At 52.8% G+C, this 16,041-nt stretch overlaps 3 non-coding genes and 2 pseudogenes across 3 annotated transcripts; all 5 read left to right on the top strand.

The window, feature by feature from the left end:
* Positions 1–1,141: 1,141 nt before the first annotated feature.
* LOC116358208 (uncharacterized) lies at positions 1,142–1,316 on the top strand (annotated as a pseudogene).
* Positions 1,317–1,772: 456 nt separating this feature from the next.
* LOC116358189 (U5 spliceosomal RNA) lies at positions 1,773–1,889 on the top strand. Its single transcript, XR_004206072.1, has one exon. It is a non-coding gene; the product is annotated as a U5 spliceosomal RNA (small nuclear RNA).
* A 1,703-nt stretch (positions 1,890–3,592) lies between these two features.
* Positions 3,593–3,709, top strand: LOC116358188 (U5 spliceosomal RNA). Its single transcript, XR_004206071.1, has one exon. It is a non-coding gene; the product is annotated as a U5 spliceosomal RNA (small nuclear RNA).
* Positions 3,710–9,305: 5,596 nt separating this feature from the next.
* LOC116358219 (uncharacterized) lies at positions 9,306–9,480 on the top strand (annotated as a pseudogene).
* A 395-nt stretch (positions 9,481–9,875) lies between these two features.
* Positions 9,876–9,992, top strand: LOC116358192 (U5 spliceosomal RNA). Its single transcript, XR_004206075.1, has one exon. It is a non-coding gene; the product is annotated as a U5 spliceosomal RNA (small nuclear RNA).
* Positions 9,993–16,041: the final 6,049 nt, after the last annotated feature.

Below are 16,041 nucleotides of genomic sequence, written 5' to 3'. Positions count from 1 at the left end.
ACGAGGCGAGGGATTGCGCCAAGCCGAAGGCATGTCACGGGTGTGGTTCGGTAGCTAGGGTGGGAGCGAGAGCGGGGGATGGAGGAAGGAAAGAACGGGAGGAAGGAGGTGGCGGAGGTGGAAGGACTGCGCCGAAGGAGTCTGGGAGAGAGGAAGAGGAGGCGGAGGTGAGGATCGGGACAGAAGGAGAGGTGGCCGGGAAGGAAGGAGAGGTGGTCAGGACGGAAGGAGAGTTGGTCGGGTCTGAAGGAGAGGTGGCCGGGATGGAAGGAGAGGAGGTAGAAAGCTACAAGAAGAAGAAGAAGAAGAAGAAGGCGACGGTGATGGGGGAGAGTGAGGAGACAACAGTGGAGAGGAAGGAGGCGGAGGAGGTTGTGGAGATGGAGCCGGAAGGAGAGGCGGAAGGAGAGGCGGAAGGGCGAAGGGGCGTGAAGAATTGGGGAGACAGTGAAGTGACGAGGGAAAGGGTGGAGGAGTTGAGAGGGATGGTGAGGGCGTTGGTAGAGAGGGAAATGGGAAAGGGAAGGGAGAAGGGTAGCACTGTAAGTGATCTGGACTATGAGGAACCGGTGCTAAATACACCTCCATGCAAGAGGACAAAGAAGGTGGTGAGGAGGAGGTGTGGGAAGAAGGGGGGGGGGCAGAACGGGGGGATGGGGAGGTGGCGGGGCCCTCGTGGGCTCCGTCTCCATCCTCCTTTAAACCCCTCGCCGAGCTTGACCTCCCAGGCATGGCGAGAAACTGGATGATGGAGGGGGAGCCGGACTTTTTATTTGGGGATGTAACGTCCCCGGTTCGGAGTCCGGAGGAGGGGGGGGCAATGGACTTGAGTGTGGGACTTGTGCCGGGGACTGTTGCTGTGTTCAGGGGAGGAGGGATGGTGGGAGATGGGGGTGATGTAGGGGATTCACGAGTGGAGGTGGGGTCAAAGTTAGTCGGGATAGAGAAAGGGAGCACTGGGTGAGTTCTTGTTGTAATATAGGTGGTGGATATTGGTAGTTTGTAGGTTATTGGTTTTTGGTTTGTTAGATTTTGGTTATGGCTTACTAGGTTTGGAATGATTAGTTGTATTTTGTTGGAATTGGATATTTAAGTTGACGTAATTTTGGAAGTGTATCGTTTGGTTTTTGACTGTAAATAAATATATTTTGTAAAAAAAATAATCTGTTCTTATCAGTTTAATATCTGATACGTCCCCCATAGGGGGACTACATATTAAATGGATTTTTCGAACAGGGAGTCGGAAATGGGGCTTGCTCCGTCCGCTCCACGCATCGACCCGGTATTGCAGTACCTCCGGGAACGGTGCAACACTTTTCTCCCGTTGTCAAGGAAAAATACTCATTCACAAAGCTATGTAAACAGCTAGCTTAGCTTAGCTTAGCTAGCTAGCAGAAGAAGAGAAGGAAAGAAACATTCAAACTGAAAAAAGGGCGAAGCGCCTTTCAATGGGGTCCCCCGTTTCCCGCCATTTTAGTAAAAAAAAATAATAATAATAATAATAATAAAAATAAAAAAATTGGGCCAGGATGTTGTGTGTGTGTGTGTGTGTGTGTCTCTGTCTCTCTGTCTCTCTCTCTGTGTGTGTGTGTGTGTGTGTCTCTCTGTCTGTGTCTCTCTGTCTGTGTCTCTCTCTCTCTGTGTCTCTGTGTCTGTGACCTTCTTTTCATCCACAGCCCTCAAACTTGGAAGAGTGGGTTCCGGGAGCACCCGCGGGGACCCGGCCTACAGTGCACAGAGTGTGTCTCGGGCCCCGACCTCTGACTTCCATATGACTCTGGTTTCTCTTCATTACGCACAAGCCTTTCGCCTTTTACTAAAGACTTCCGTGGAGAGGAACACTTATGAGTTCAATGTATTTTTGGAGTGGCTTTGCTTCTTGCAGAGCCCGGTATCTTGTTTCAAGAGAAATTGACATAGATGAGCCAGGATAGTGACTTAAAGACGCATTAGCGACTTTTTACAAAAAACACCTGCCTGTCTGTCTGTCTGTCTGTCTGTCTGTCGCCGGGGAAACGGTGGGTGGCTGGGATTGGAGGAGCCGGCTCTTGCCAACCCACCCGCTGAGGTCTGCCGAGACCCCCGGGGGCCCGGCGGTTGCAGGGTTCCATTTGTGGGTTATCGCTTCTCGGCCTTTTGGCTCAGATCAAGCTTGGTACCGAGGTGCCCCAAAGCCCGCTGAGCCAGAAGGTCGAAGGAAGACCGGAGGGAGGAAAGTTTGTTGTTTTGGTATCGAGTTTCTTCATTTTTGAAGAGAGCTTTTTTGGTGGAGAACATGGAGAACAGGTCGGTTCCGGCGGTCGGATTGGCCAACACGACAAGATTTGCGTGGAAGGAAAAGGAAGTGGAGAAATTCGGGAGGGAAACATTTGGGAGAACTATCCTGATGGGGTTGCTCAAGCTTGGAGTAACTGATGTCTTATGCCTCCAGGAGAATCCATTAGAGGGAGCATATGATGTCACGTTCTACACGGAGAAGCAACATGAGGAGACGATGCGGAAGGTGAAGGATTTGGAGAAGGAAAGACCTATGTCTCACTATGCAGTGACAAGCTTGGCAAGGACAAATTTTAGAGTCGTGACGGTCACGATGTACAACCCACACGTGAAGGAAGAAGAGGTGAGGACATTCCTGGGGAGGTATATGGACAGTATCTCCTCAGGAAGGCTCCTCAAGGACTCTCTGGGGTTTTGGACAGGAAAGAGGTGTTTCCAGGCACTCCTCAGGGAAGACCCAAAGGGGTTGGAGGGTTACCTCCATCCTCCGGCGCTGTTCTCCCTGGGGGCTGACAGGGGGACGCTACATTATGCCCGTCAGCCTCCTTTCTGCAGGCGATGTATGGCCTACGGCCACGCACTCGCCTCGTGCAGCACAAGGAGGTGCAGATACTGTGGATCGAGTGAGCACGAGGCGAGGGATTGCGCCGAGCCGAAGGCATGTCACGGGTGTGGTTCGGTAGCACACCTGTGGCGGGACTGCCAGGCTCGGAAGGGGTCATACGCGTCTGCAGCAAGGGGGGGAGCGAGAGCGGGGGATGGAGGAAGGAAAGAACGGGAGGAAGGAGGTGGCGGAGGTGGAAGGACTGCGCCGAAGGAGTCTGGGAGAGAGGAAGAGGAGGCGGAGGTGAGGATCGGGACAGAAGGAGAGGTGGCTGGGAAGGAAGGAGAGGTGGTCAGGATGGAAGGAGAGTTGGTCGGGTCTGAAGGAGAGGTGGCCGGGATGGAAGGAGAGGAAGAAGAAGAAGAAGAAGAAGAAGAAGAAGAAGAAGGCGACGGTGATGGGGGAGAGTGAGGAGACAACAGTGGAGAGGAAGGAGGCGGAGGAGGTTGTGGAGATGGAACCAGAAGGAGAGGCGGAAGGGGGAGGGGTGTGAAGGGTTGGGGGGACAAGGAAGTGTGTGTGTGTGTGTCTCTCTGTCTGTGTCTCTCTGTCTGTGTCTCTCTGTCTGTGTCTCTCTCTCTCTGTGTCTCTGTGTCTGTGACCTTCTTTTCATCCACAGCCCTCAAACTTGGAAGAGTGGGTTCCGGGAGCACCCGCGGGGACCCGGCCTACAGTGCACAGAGTCTCGGGCCCCGACCTCTGACTTCCATATGACTCTGGTTTCTCTTCATTACGCACAAGCCTTTCGCCTTTTACTAAAGACTTCCGTGGAGAGGAACACTTATGAGTTCAATGTATTTTTGGAGTGGCTTTGCTTCTTGCAGAGCCCGGTATCTTGTTTCAAGAGAAATTGACATAGATGAGCCAGGATAGTGACTTAAAGACGCATTAGCGACTTTTTACAAAAAACACCTGTCTGTCTGTCTCTGTCTGTCTGTCTGTCTGTCTGTCTGTAGCCGGGGAAACGGTGGGTGGCTGGGATTGGAGGAGCCGGCTCTTGCCAACCCACCCGCTGAGGTCTGCCGAGACCCCCGGGGGCCCGGCGGTTGCAGGGTTCCATTTGTGGGTTATCGCTTCTCGGCCTTTTGGCTCAGATCAAGCTTGGTACTGAGGTGCCCCAAAGCCCGCTGAGCCAAAAGGTCGAAGGTAGGATAGATAGGAGAGGGAAAAGGTGCTGGTTTTTCCCGCCAAAATTTGGTTTTTTCGTTTTTCTGAATTTCTTTCTTTGGATTTAGGCTTCTTTTTTTGGAAGAGAGCTTTTTTCGTGTTTGAAACATGGAGCAGCAAAGACACAGCAAGTCGGTACCAGGGATTGGTTTAGTGAACACTGTGAGGTTTGCCTGGACAGGCAAGGAGTTGGAAGAATGGGGGAGGGAGACATTTGGAAGAAATGTTCTGATGGGGTTCCTAGGCCTAAAAGTGAAAGATGTCATGTGCCTGCAAGGGAACCCTAACGAGAAGGCATTTGATGTGACTTTTCAATCGGAAGAAGGACATGGAGTGATGAAGAGGGCAAAGGAAGGAAGAAAAGAAGGTCCCCTGTGTCATTTCACGGTGACCAGCCTGGCAAGGAACAATTTCAGGGTGGTCACCGTAACAATGTACAATCCGCACGTCAAGGATGAGGAGGTGAGGGCCTTTCTGGGGAGATATGTGGACAACGTATCCTCAGTAAGGCTCCTCAGGGACTCCCTGGGATTCTGGAACGGACGGAGAGGGTTCCAGGTGCTTCTCAGGGAGGACCCGAATGGTGTTGGTGGCTACCTCCATCCTCCGGCAATGTTCTCCCTGGGGGCTGACAGGAGAACATTATATTATGCCCGTCAGCCTCCTTTTTGCAGGCGTTGTATGGCCTACGGTCATATCCTGGCCTCGTGCAACACCAAGAAATGTAGATTCTGTGGATCAGGAGAGCACGAGGCCAAGGAGTGTGACGAGCCCAAGGCTTGCCACGGGTGTGGCTCGTCAGCACACCTGTGGCGATTTTGCCCGGCTCGTCACAGGTCATACGTGTCTGCAGCTGGGGGGGGAACGGGGGATGGGGGGAGGAAGGAAAGGACGCGTGCGGATTGTACGGATGGCACAGGGGAAAAGAAGATGGAAAGAAGGAAGAGCTGAGAAGAAAGAGTCGGGGAGAAGAAAAAGAAGGAAGACGGACGGGAAGGAACAGAGAAGAGGAAGAGTGGGATAGTGGTGATAGAAGGAGTAAAAGAGGGAACGGTGACAGTGATGGGAAAGGAGGGAGGGGTGGTGGTGCTAGGGGAGGGGGTGGGAGGGGGAGGTGTAGGGAGGGAGTGGGGGGACTGCCTGCCAGACTTCCTAGAAGACGAGACGAGGGAATTGGTGGAGGAGTTAGCGGGGAAGGGACGTTGTGTCTCCCCGCTACCTCCTTCACCAAAGAAGAAAGGAAAGAAGAGGGGGAGTTTGGCAGGAAGTGAGGGGGAGGGGGGGTGGGGAGGGGGAGGGGGGGCTAAGAGATCGGCGGGGGGGGGGGGGGGTCATTGGCCTCACTGTTTGCCTCAGCCCCTCACATTTTAAGGGAGGATGACTCCAGTGGGGGGTCAGAGGGCTGTATGCTAGAGGGATCCCAACTCCTGTGTGAGGATTTGGGGTCCCCTACATATGGCCCCGAGGCAGACAGGGAGGGGGGTTTGGAGGGTGGGGGTGGGGAACCCAGGATGCAGGACACTCGGCCTAACACACTGCCTGCATCCTGGGTTCAAGGAATGGAGGAGGACGGGGGGACGTCAGAAGAGGAGAGGACGTCCCCGCCGGTGGAGATGGACCAGGGGAGCATCGGGTGAGTCTCCTGTTTTTTCTTTGGTTTTTGGGGTTTATTTGTTGAGGGTTTGTTTGTAAAAATTAAATGAATTTTTCAGTTAAATTGTTTAGTTTAAATGTCAGGGGGTTGAGGGATGTATTTAAAAGGAGGGTGGTGTTTAATTTCTTAGAGGGTGTGGGGTTTGATTTTTGTTTTTTACAGGAGGTTCACCTGAGGGATGGTGGGGATGTACGTAGGTTTAGGAGGGAGTGGGATAAGGGGGAATCTTTTTGGGGCATAGGAGGGGTGCACTCAACAGGAGTAGGAATATTGTGCGGTAATAGAGAAGTTAAGGTAGAGAGCACTTTTGTAATAATGCAGGGTAGAGTATTGGGGATAGATGTAGTGTATAGAGAAGCTAGGTATAGGTTAATTGGGGTATATGGGCCACAGGTGGCGGCAGACAGAAGGGAGATGGTGGACTGTCTGGCGCCCCTGTGTGTCACAAATAGGCACTTGGTGATAGGAGGGGACTTTAATATAGATTTAGGGGTAGGTGGTGATAGTAGTGCAGGCGCAATCACCGGGCTAATGGCTTGCCATGGTCTGGTTGATGGTGGCCTGCATACTACTCCGGCAATGGTCGGTCCTACATGGCGCAACTCCAGGGGGGTTGCGCGGAGGCTCGACTATATTTTTCTATCCAGGTCTTTGGGTCAGTTGTCTGGGCGCCTGTTGCCTGTGTTCTTCACGGATCACGACGGGGTGTTCCTGCAGGTGGGGTCGCCAGTCTGCCTCTTCGGTAGGGGGTACTGGAAGTTAGATCGGGGTATACTGGAGGAGCAGGCTTTCGTTGACGCATTTTTTTGTTTCTTTCGAAGGCTTGACGGCCTCCGGTCTATGTGCGAGGGGGTGTTAGAGTGGTGGGATTTAGTGAAGGTGAGAATAAGGGCTTTTATAATAGGATATTGTAAAAGGAAAAAAAGGGAGGAAAGGAGGGACGTGGATCGTATCCAAAGGTTAGTTGAACTTGAGTACGAGGCAGGCAACCTCGGCGGGTCAATTGACTGGGAGAGATTCGCAGCCCTAAAGGCGCAGCTCAGGGAGCTGCAGGAGCAGAAGGCTTGAGCTTTCCTGGAGGGTGCGCATAGTGGCTTTCTAGAACATAATGAGACTTGTTCCGCTATGTTCTTTAAGTCGGTTAGGGCCAGGCAGAGTAGGAAGGTAATGCATGGCGTTAGGGAAGAAAACGGTAGTATAGTAAGTAAACCAGAGGAAATGGTCAGGGTGGCAACTGATCATTTCCGAAGTTTATTTAAGGCAAGGGAAATAGATGTAGAGCAGGGAAATTTGTTTTTAGAACACTTGTCCCGGCGGTTGCCGGAGGACATTAGAGACGTGATGGAGGCCCAGATCTCACTAGAAGAGGTTGAGAGCGCTCTTAGGAGGATGGGAAAAGGGAAGGTGCCTGGGATGGATGGACTGCCGGCTGAGTTTTACCTCAAGTTTTGGGGTATACTTGGACCAGTGGTCCTCGAAGTCTTGAAGGCCATCCTTGAGACGGGGGTCCCGGGGGGTTCAATGGCTGTTGGTGTGCTGTCACTTCTTTATAAGAAGGGGGAAGCAACTGACCTTGGCAACTGGCGGCCGTTGACCATGCTGTGCGTAGATTACAAGCTACTTGCAAAGGTCTTAGCGGATCGGTTGCGCACAGCCCTTCCCTACGTCGTTCATGAGGATCAGACGTGTGGGGTTGAGGGCCGCTCTATTCGATGGAACCTACAGCTGATCAGGGACTCCATCGCCTGGGTTGAAGATAGAGGGCTGCCTTTAATGGTAGCAGCGCTAGATCAGGCGAAAGCCTTTGATCGCGTGAATAGATCTTTTCTATTCAGGGTGTTAAGTAGATTAGGATTTGGGGAGAAGTACATAGGATGGATCCGTGCATTATATGTCGGAGCGGGGTGCCGAGTAAGTGTAAATAGTCACTTAGGTGACGTTTTTGACCTCTCGTCTGGGGTCAGGCAGGGATGCCCACTCTCGGCTCTCCTCTTCGTTCTGTACATGGAGCCTCTGGGGGCTGCCATTAGGGCAGACACAGGGGTGGAGGGTTTGTTGATCCCTGGAAGCGGTGGGCTGCGTGTTAAGATGACGCAGTACGCCGACGACACTTCCTTGCTGCTATGCAAGGACTCGTGCTTGACAAGGTCCCTTGCCATCATTGGGGATTTCACCCGAGCGTCGGGGGCGGTTCTGAATCATGCAAAGTCTTCCGTTAAGTTTTTCGGAAGATGGCGCGGTAGGACGGATGTGCCCGGGGGGTTCTCTCTGTGAGGGGGCCCTGAGGATTCTCGGGGTCCATTTTGAGACCTCCGGCTCAGCGACGCTGAACTGGAACATGGGTATCGCAGTTGTTCAGAGGAAGCTAGCAATGTGGAAGGCTAGGTCTTTGTCTTTTATAGGTAAGGTCCTGGTCCTAAAGGTGGATGTATTGCCATCTCTTTTGTACTTGGCGTACATCTACCCATTGCCGGCTTGTCTGAGAAGGTATCTAGTGAGGCTCGTGTTTCAGTTCATGTGGGGTGGCAGGTACGAGTGGGTCGCCAGGGCGCGCATGCTCTGTCCCATCGGGGAGGGAGGTAGGGGGGTACCACATCTCCCCCTCAAGCTGGACGCCATTTTTGTTTCTTTCCTGTTGACGGAGCTTGCTCGTCCGGTTATACACCCGTCCGGTTACCTCCTGCGGGTGTTCTTCTCGTATCAGGCGAGAAGCGTAATGGTGTGGTCTAACGCGGGTCCTCGGGCGGAACAGCTGCCGTGGCACTTTGGCCATGCGGCCAAGTGGCTGCGTGCGCACCCCGAGGTTGAAGTTGCCCGAGTAGGTTTAGATCACAGGCACCTGTACGAGGAGGTCAGGCAGGCAGGGAGTCCTGCGCCTGTAGCGGGCATCTCGTCAGTAGTCTGGGAGGGAGTGCAGGCACGGGGCCTGGACAACAGGCTCAAGGACCTGAATTGGTTGAGCCTCCATAAGTGCTTGCCGGTACGTGCCATTATGTACCGGCATAGTTTGTCGCGATCCTCCACCTGTCCAAGATCTGCTTGTGGCAGGGAGGAGACTGTGCGCCATGCCTTCTGGGACTGTGCCTTTGCCGGACTAGTCTGGGCTAGGGCACGGGTGTTGCTAGGTATGGTTAGGAGCGACTTTTTGCTGACTTGGGCTAGGTTAGAGCGAGGCGAACAGAAAGGGACAGGTTTCTGCTCTGGTTTCTCATGAGTCTCTTTAAAAGGGGGCTGTGGGAAGCCAGGCAGAATTTAGTTAAGACAGGGAGAGATTGGGGGGTGGAAGGGATAGTGAGGAGGGTGGAAGGTGATGTGAGGGGGAGGATGAAGAGGGAGGAGATAAAGTGGGGGCAGCATGCGGCACGGGAGAGGTGGAAGGGGGGATTAGGGCTGGGAGTGTTAGAGTGAGGTTTTGTAAGGGGATAGATTAGGGAAGGGAAGATAGGGAAGGGTTAGGTATTGGTTAGGTATGACGGGGAGGGACGATGCTCCCCTGAGGTTGGTTTTTGTTTTGTTGTATTTTGTAAATAAATTGAATTATGAATGAATGAGAATTAGAATTATGATTTTTGTAAAAGTATGAATGGTATTGAATGTAAATAAATTATTTTTTGTGTAAAAAAAATCTGTTCTTATCAGTTTAATATCTGATACGTCCCCCATCGGGGGACTACATATTAAATGGATTTTTCGAACAGGGAGTCGGAAATGGGGCTTGCTCCGTCCGCTCCACGCATCGACCCGGTATTGTAGTACCTCCGGGAACGGTGCAACACTTTTCTCCCGTTGTCAAGGAAAAATACTCATTCACAAAGCTATGTAAACAGCTAGCTTAGCTTAGCTTAGCTTAGCTTAGCTAGCTAGCAGAAGAAAAGGAAAGAAACATTCAAACTGAAAAAAGGGGCGAAGCGCCCTTCAATGGGGTCCCCCGTTTCCTGCCATTTTACTTTATAAAATTAAATAAAAAAATTGGGCCAGGATAGTGTGTGTGTGTGTGTGTGTCTCTCTGTCTCTGTCTCTGTCTCTGTCTCTCTCTGTCGCTGTGCCTCTGTGTCTGTGACCTTCTTTTTATCCACAGCCCTCGAAAACTTGAGTGGGTTCCGGGAGCACCCGCGGGAACCCGGCCTACAGTGCACAGAGTGTGTCTCGGGCCCCCGACCTCTGACTTCCATATGACTCTGGTTTCTCTTCATTACGCACAAGCCTTTCGCCTTTTACTAAAGACTTCCGTGGAGAGGAACACTTACGAGCTCAACGTATTTTTGGAGTGGCTTTGCTTCTTGCAGAGCCCGGTATCTTGTTTCAAGAGAAATTGACATAGATGAGCCAGGATAGTGACTTAAAGACGCATTAGCGACTTTTTACAAAAAACACCTGCCTGCCTGTCAATAGCCGGGGAAATGGTGGGTGGGTGGGATTGGAGGAGCCGGCTCTTGCCAACCCACCCGCTGAGGTCTGTCGAGACCCCCGGGGGCCCGGCGGTTGCAGGGTTCCATTTGTGGGTTATCGCTTCTCGGCCTTTTGGCTCAGATCAAGCTTGTCACCGAGGTGTCCCAAAGCCCGCTGAGCCAGGAGGTCGAAGGCCGGAGGGAGGAAAAGATAAATCCATTTCTAATTGTTGCGGCGGGAACTTGGATTTACCGCCATTTTCCGTGAGGAGATGGCCAATAACAGCGCCGGGTCGGTCCCCAGGACCGGACTGAAAAATACGATCAGGTTTGCTTGGAAGAAGGAAGAGGAAACGAGAATGCCAAGGGATTCGTTTGGAAGAGCCGTGCTGATGGGAGCCCTGAAGCTAAGAGTGTCCGAAGAGATGTGTCTGCAGGGAAATGCTATGGAGGAGGCATACGACGTGACTCTTCACACAGAAGGTATGTGTGATGTGGTGATGGACAGAGCAAAAGCGGCGGCTGGGGAGAGGCCTATGTCATCCTTTGACATAACGTGCCTGGCAAAGACAAACTTTCGGACGATCAATGTACATATGTACAATCCGCATGTGGCGGACATTGCAATAAGAGCGTTCCTGGGCCGGTATTGTGATGTAATGTCGGGGGCAAAGTACATGAAGGACTCGTTGGGGTTCTGGAATGGCCGCGGCCAGTTCCAGGTATTGCTGAGGCCAGATAAGGAAGGTTTCGACGGCTTCCTCCATCCCCCGGCAGTCTTTTCACTGGGCTCAGACAGGGGGATGCTGTTCTACACCCGTCAACCCCCGTTTTGTAAGAAATGTAGGGAGTATGGGCACGTCACGGCTGCCTGCAGTGTGGGGAAATGCCGATTTTGCAAATCGGCGGAGCATGAGGCAAAGGACTGTAGGGAGCCGAAGGAGTGCCACGGGTGTGGTAGTAGGCTGCACCTGTTCCGGGATTGCCCGTCCCGTCGGCAGTCATATGCCGAGGCGGCGGCAGGGAGGAAGGACCCTGGGTCTAGGGAGGAGTGCCCAGAGATGGAAGAGCAGGACAGACCTTCCCCACCAACACGTCCTCCAATTACCAACATCAGGAAGGAATTGGCGTCAGGGCCTCCAGCAGACGGGAGGAAGGGGCCTGTTATCCAGCAGCCAGAGGTGGAGGAGGTTGGGGGCAGAACGGAGGAGCTGGGGTCCTCACTGGATGAGGTGGAGGGGCTAGGGGCCCTAGTAGAAATGGTGGAGAATCTACCGGTATTGGGATCAAGGGCAGGGGAAGAGGCCTCCACCTCCATTATGTTGCTCCCACCCAGGCAGGATAGAGAGGAGATGTCGGGCGAGGGGGCAATCATAGAGCTGGAGATGGACCCTTATGGACCCTTATGAAGGAAAGAAGAGAAGGGTGAAGCGGAAGAATGAGGTGAAGGGTGGAGGGGAATTTGGGGGAGGGGGCGGGCAAGCGAGCAATGGGGAAACAAGGCAGTGGCACTGAAGAGTCCCCCATTGGACTTGCATGACTCATCTCAGCCCCTAGAGGATATTAACAGTTCGATAGCAACTCTGTCTATGCCCCTAGGGGAAGAGGGGCTGCAGGAGGTTTCCGGGAACCCGGAAGCCTGTGTCCCAAACCCAATCCCGGCATCATGGGCAGATGACATGGGGGCAGGGGGAAACAGGGTGAGCCTAGTGGGTGGCGAACAGGGGGCCTTTCCTGAAGAGGACCTGTATTCGTCAAACGAGGGGAGCATCTTTGCATCCCTGTCGGATGAGATGGAGCAGGGGAGCATCGGGTGAGCCTCCTGTTTTGTTTTTGGGGATTTAGGATAATAGTATTTTTGTTCCCTTATGGATACAATCACTTTTGTTAGTGTAAATGTAAGGGGGTTGAGGGATAGGGTTAAATGAAGGGCGGTTTTTAGTTATTTAGAGGGTGTGGGGTTGATTTTTGTTTTTTACATTAGCTTCACCTAAGGGATAGAGGGGATGTTGTGAGGTTTAAGAGGGAGTGGGATAAGGGGGAATCAGTTTGGGGTATAGGGGGGTTCACTCTTTGGGGGTAGGGATTTTGTGTGGGCATAGGGATGTTAAGGTTGAGGATTCTTTTGTCGTTATGCAAGGGAGGGTTTTAGGGGTGGATGTCACATTAAGGGATTGCAGGTATAGATTAGTTGGGGTGTACGGGCCACAGGTGGCGGCAGACAGAAGGGAGATGGTGGACTGTCTGACGCCCCTGTGTGCCACAAATAGGCAGTTGGTGATAGGGGGAGATTTTAATATAGATTTAGGGATAGGGGGGTATAGCAGTGCAGGCGCCATCACCGGGCTATTGGCTTGCCATGGTCTGGTTGATGGCGGCCTGCACACTACTCCGGCAATGGTCGGTCCTACATGGCGCAACTCCAGGGGGGTTGCGCGGAGGCTCGACTACATTTTTCTATCCAGGTCTTTGGGTCAGTTGTCTGGTCGGCTGTTGCCTGTCTTCTTTTCAGATCACGACGGGGTGCTCCTGCAGGTGAGTTCTCCAGTCTGCCTCTTCGGGAGGGGGGACTGGAAATTAGATCGGGAAGTGCTGGATGAGCAAGCTTTCGTTAATGCCTTTATTGGTGTGTTTCGGGGGCTTGAAGGCCTCCGGTCCATGTGCGAGGGGGTGTTAGAGTGGTGGGACTTAGTCAAGGTAAGGATTAGGGTCTTTATTATAGGATATTGTAAGAGGAGAAAAAGGGAGGAAAGGAGGGAGGTGGATCATATCCAAAGGTTGCTCGAGTATGAGGCAGGCAACCTCGGCGGGTCGGTCGACTGGGAGAGATCCACTGCCCTGAAGGCGCAACTCAGGGAGCTGCAGGAGCGGAAGGCTCGAGCTTTCCTGGAGCGTGCGCATAGTGGCTTTTTAGAACATAACGAGACTTGTTCCGCTATGTTCTTTAAGTCGGTTAGGGCCAGGCAGAGTAGGAAGTTAATGCATGGAGTTAGAGAAGAAGATGGTAGTATAGTAAGTAAACCAGAGGAGATGGTCAGGGTGACAACTGAGCATTTCCGTTTGGGAGGGAAACCTTTGCCAGACACCATTTTAAATCGAGATTCTCAAGTTGGAGGTCAAAGACGTTTTGTGTCTTCAGGGGGAACCCGAGTGAGGTTTCGTTTGATGTAACTTTCATACGGAAAGAGAAGCACGATAAGGTTCTGAAGATGGCGAGAGAGACGGGGAGGAAAACTAAGCCGATGTGCAATTATGAAGTGACCAGCCTAGGAAAAAACAGTTTTAGGCTGGTCACTGTAAATATGTACAATCCTCATGTGACAGAAGAAGATGTGAGGGCCTTTCTGGGGAGGTATATGGACAAGGTATCCTCAGGAAGGCTCCAAAGGGACTCCCTGGGCTTTCTGGAACGGGAGGAGAGGGTTCCAGGCATTGCTCAGGGAGGACCCAAAGGGACGGGATGGATACCTCCATCCTCCCGCAATGTTCTCCCTGGGGGCTGACAAGGGGGACGTTGTACTATGCACGTCAGCCCCCGTTCTGCAGGGCTGTATGCCTCCTATGGTCATATCCTCGCCTCGTGCAGCACGAAGAAGTGCAGAATTTGTGGATCTGCTGAGCACGAGGCGAAGGAGTGTGACGAACCAAAGGCGTGCCACGGGTGTGGCTCGTCAGCACACCTGTGGCGGGAGAAGTGCCCGGTTCGTCACAGGTCATACGCGTCTGCAGCTGGGGGGGAGCAGGAGCGGGCGATGGAGGAAGAAGAGGAGGAACAGGAAGGACGTCTCCGGACCAGGGCATGGGCCCAGAGGGGAAGCAAGGAGAGGCAGCAGGAGGAAAGGGGATAGACACTGGAGCTGAAGAAAAGGATGAAGAAAGAAAGAGAGTGGAGGAGCGAGAGAGAGCAATAGTGGAGGACGTGCCGGTGGCGGGGACTGTGGATGGGGGGGAGGGGGTGGGAAGAAAGGGGGGAGGGATTGGGGGGATAGCATGTCAATTTCCTCGGGGAAGAAATGTTGGAGATGGTGGAGGAGTTAAGGGGGTATGTATTTCTCCGTTACCCCCGTTACCTCCAACGCCGAGGAAGAAGAAGGGGAAGAGGAGGGTGAGCTTGACAGGCAGTGAGAGGGAGGGGGGTGAGGAGGGGGAGGGGGGGAGGGAGGGGCGGTAAAGAGGGTGATGGGGGGGGAGGGCAGGGTTTCTTGGCCTCTCTTTTTCAGAGGCTCCTAATCAGGGGGGGAGGGTGTTTCCCGGGATGTGGCTCTGGGTGGTTTGTGGGGGGGGGGGGTCTCAACTCCTGTCTGGGGAGTTGGGGTCTCCTACTCCCAGCCTGGAGGTATACGGGGAGGGGGGAGGAAGGGAGGGTGTTGGCGTGGAACCCAGGATGCAGAGGCCCAACACACTGCCTGCATCCTGGGTTGGAGGGATGGAGGAGGACGGGGGGACGTCAGGTGAGGAGAGGATGTCCCCGCAGGTGATCGACCAGGGGAGCATCGGGTGAGTCTCCTGTTTTTGTTTGGTTTGGGTTTATTTGTTGAGGGTTATTGTTGTTAATTATTAAATGAATTTTTCTGTTAATTGTTTAGTTTAAATGTAAGGGGGTTGAGGGATTGTATATAAAAGGAGGGCGGTATTTAGAGGGTGTGGGGTTTGATTTTTGTTTTTTACAGGGAGGTTCACCTGAGGGATGGTGGGGGATGGCTAGATTTAGATTTAGGAGGGAGTGGGATAAGGGGGAATCCTTTTGGGGCATAGGAGGGGTGCACTCAACAGGAGTAGCGATTGTGTGGGAATAGAGAGGTTAAGGTAGAGAGCACATTTGTTGTTGTAATGCAGGGTAGAGTATTGGGGATAGATGTGAAGTATAGAGAAGTTAGATATAGGTTAATTGGGGTGTATGGACCACAGGTGGCGGCAGACAGGAGGGAGATGGTGGACTGTCTGGCGCCCCTGTGTGTTACACACAGGCACTTGGTGATAGGAGGGATTTCTTTATATAGATTTAGGGGGTAGGTGGTGGTGATAGTAGTGCAGGCGCCATCACTGGGCTTACCATGGTCTGGTTGATGGTGGCCTGCACGCTACTCCGGTAATGGTCGGTCCTACATGGCGCAACTCCAGGGGGGTTGCGCGGAGGCTCGACTATATTTTGTAGCCAGGTTTTGGGTCAGTTGTATGGGCGGCTGTTGCCTGATTTCTTCTAGGATCACGATGGGGTGTTCCTGCAGGTGGTGTCGCCAGTCTGCCTCTTCGGTAGGGGGGTACTGGAAGTTAGACGGGATATATTGGAGGAGGAGGCTTTCGTTGACGCATTTTTTTGTTTCTTTTGACGGCCTCCGGTCCATGTGCGAGGGGGTGTTAGAGTGGTGGGATTTAGTTAAGGTGAGGATTAGGGCTTTATAATAGGATATTGTAAAAGGAAAAAGAGGGAGGAAAGGAGGGAGGGGGATCGTATCCAAAGGTTAATTGAACTTGAGTACGAGGCAGGCAACCTCGGCGGGTCGATTGACAGGGAGAGATTCGCAGCCCTAAAGGCGCAGCTCAGGGAGCTGCAGGAGCAGAAGGCTCGAGCTTTCCTGGAGCGTGCGCATAGTGGCTTTCTAGAACATAATGAGACTTGTTCCGCTATTCTTCTTTAAGTCGGGCAGGGCAGGCAGAGTAGGAAGTTAATGCATGGAGTTAGAGAAGAAGATGGTAGTATAGTAAGTAAACCAGAGGAGATGGTCAGGGTGACAACTGAGCATTTCCGAGGTTTATTTAAGGAAAGGGTAATAGATGTAGAGCAGGGAAATGAGTTTTTAGAACACTTGTCCCGGCGGTTGCCGGAGGACGTTAGAGATGCGCGATGGAGGCTCAGATCTCCTTGAAGAGGTTGAGAGAGAGCCCTCAGGGGATGGGTAAAGGAAGGTGCCTGGGATGGATGGTCTACCGGCCGAGTTTTACCTCAAGTT

The sequence above is a fragment of the Oncorhynchus kisutch genome, linkage group LG28 (assembly GCF_002021735.2).
Source record: "Oncorhynchus kisutch isolate 150728-3 linkage group LG28, Okis_V2, whole genome shotgun sequence".
Lineage (NCBI taxonomy): Eukaryota > Metazoa > Chordata > Actinopteri > Salmoniformes > Salmonidae > Oncorhynchus > Oncorhynchus kisutch.
The sequence above is the reverse complement of the archived record's forward strand: the minus strand, read 5'-3'. Positions and strand labels throughout refer to the sequence as shown.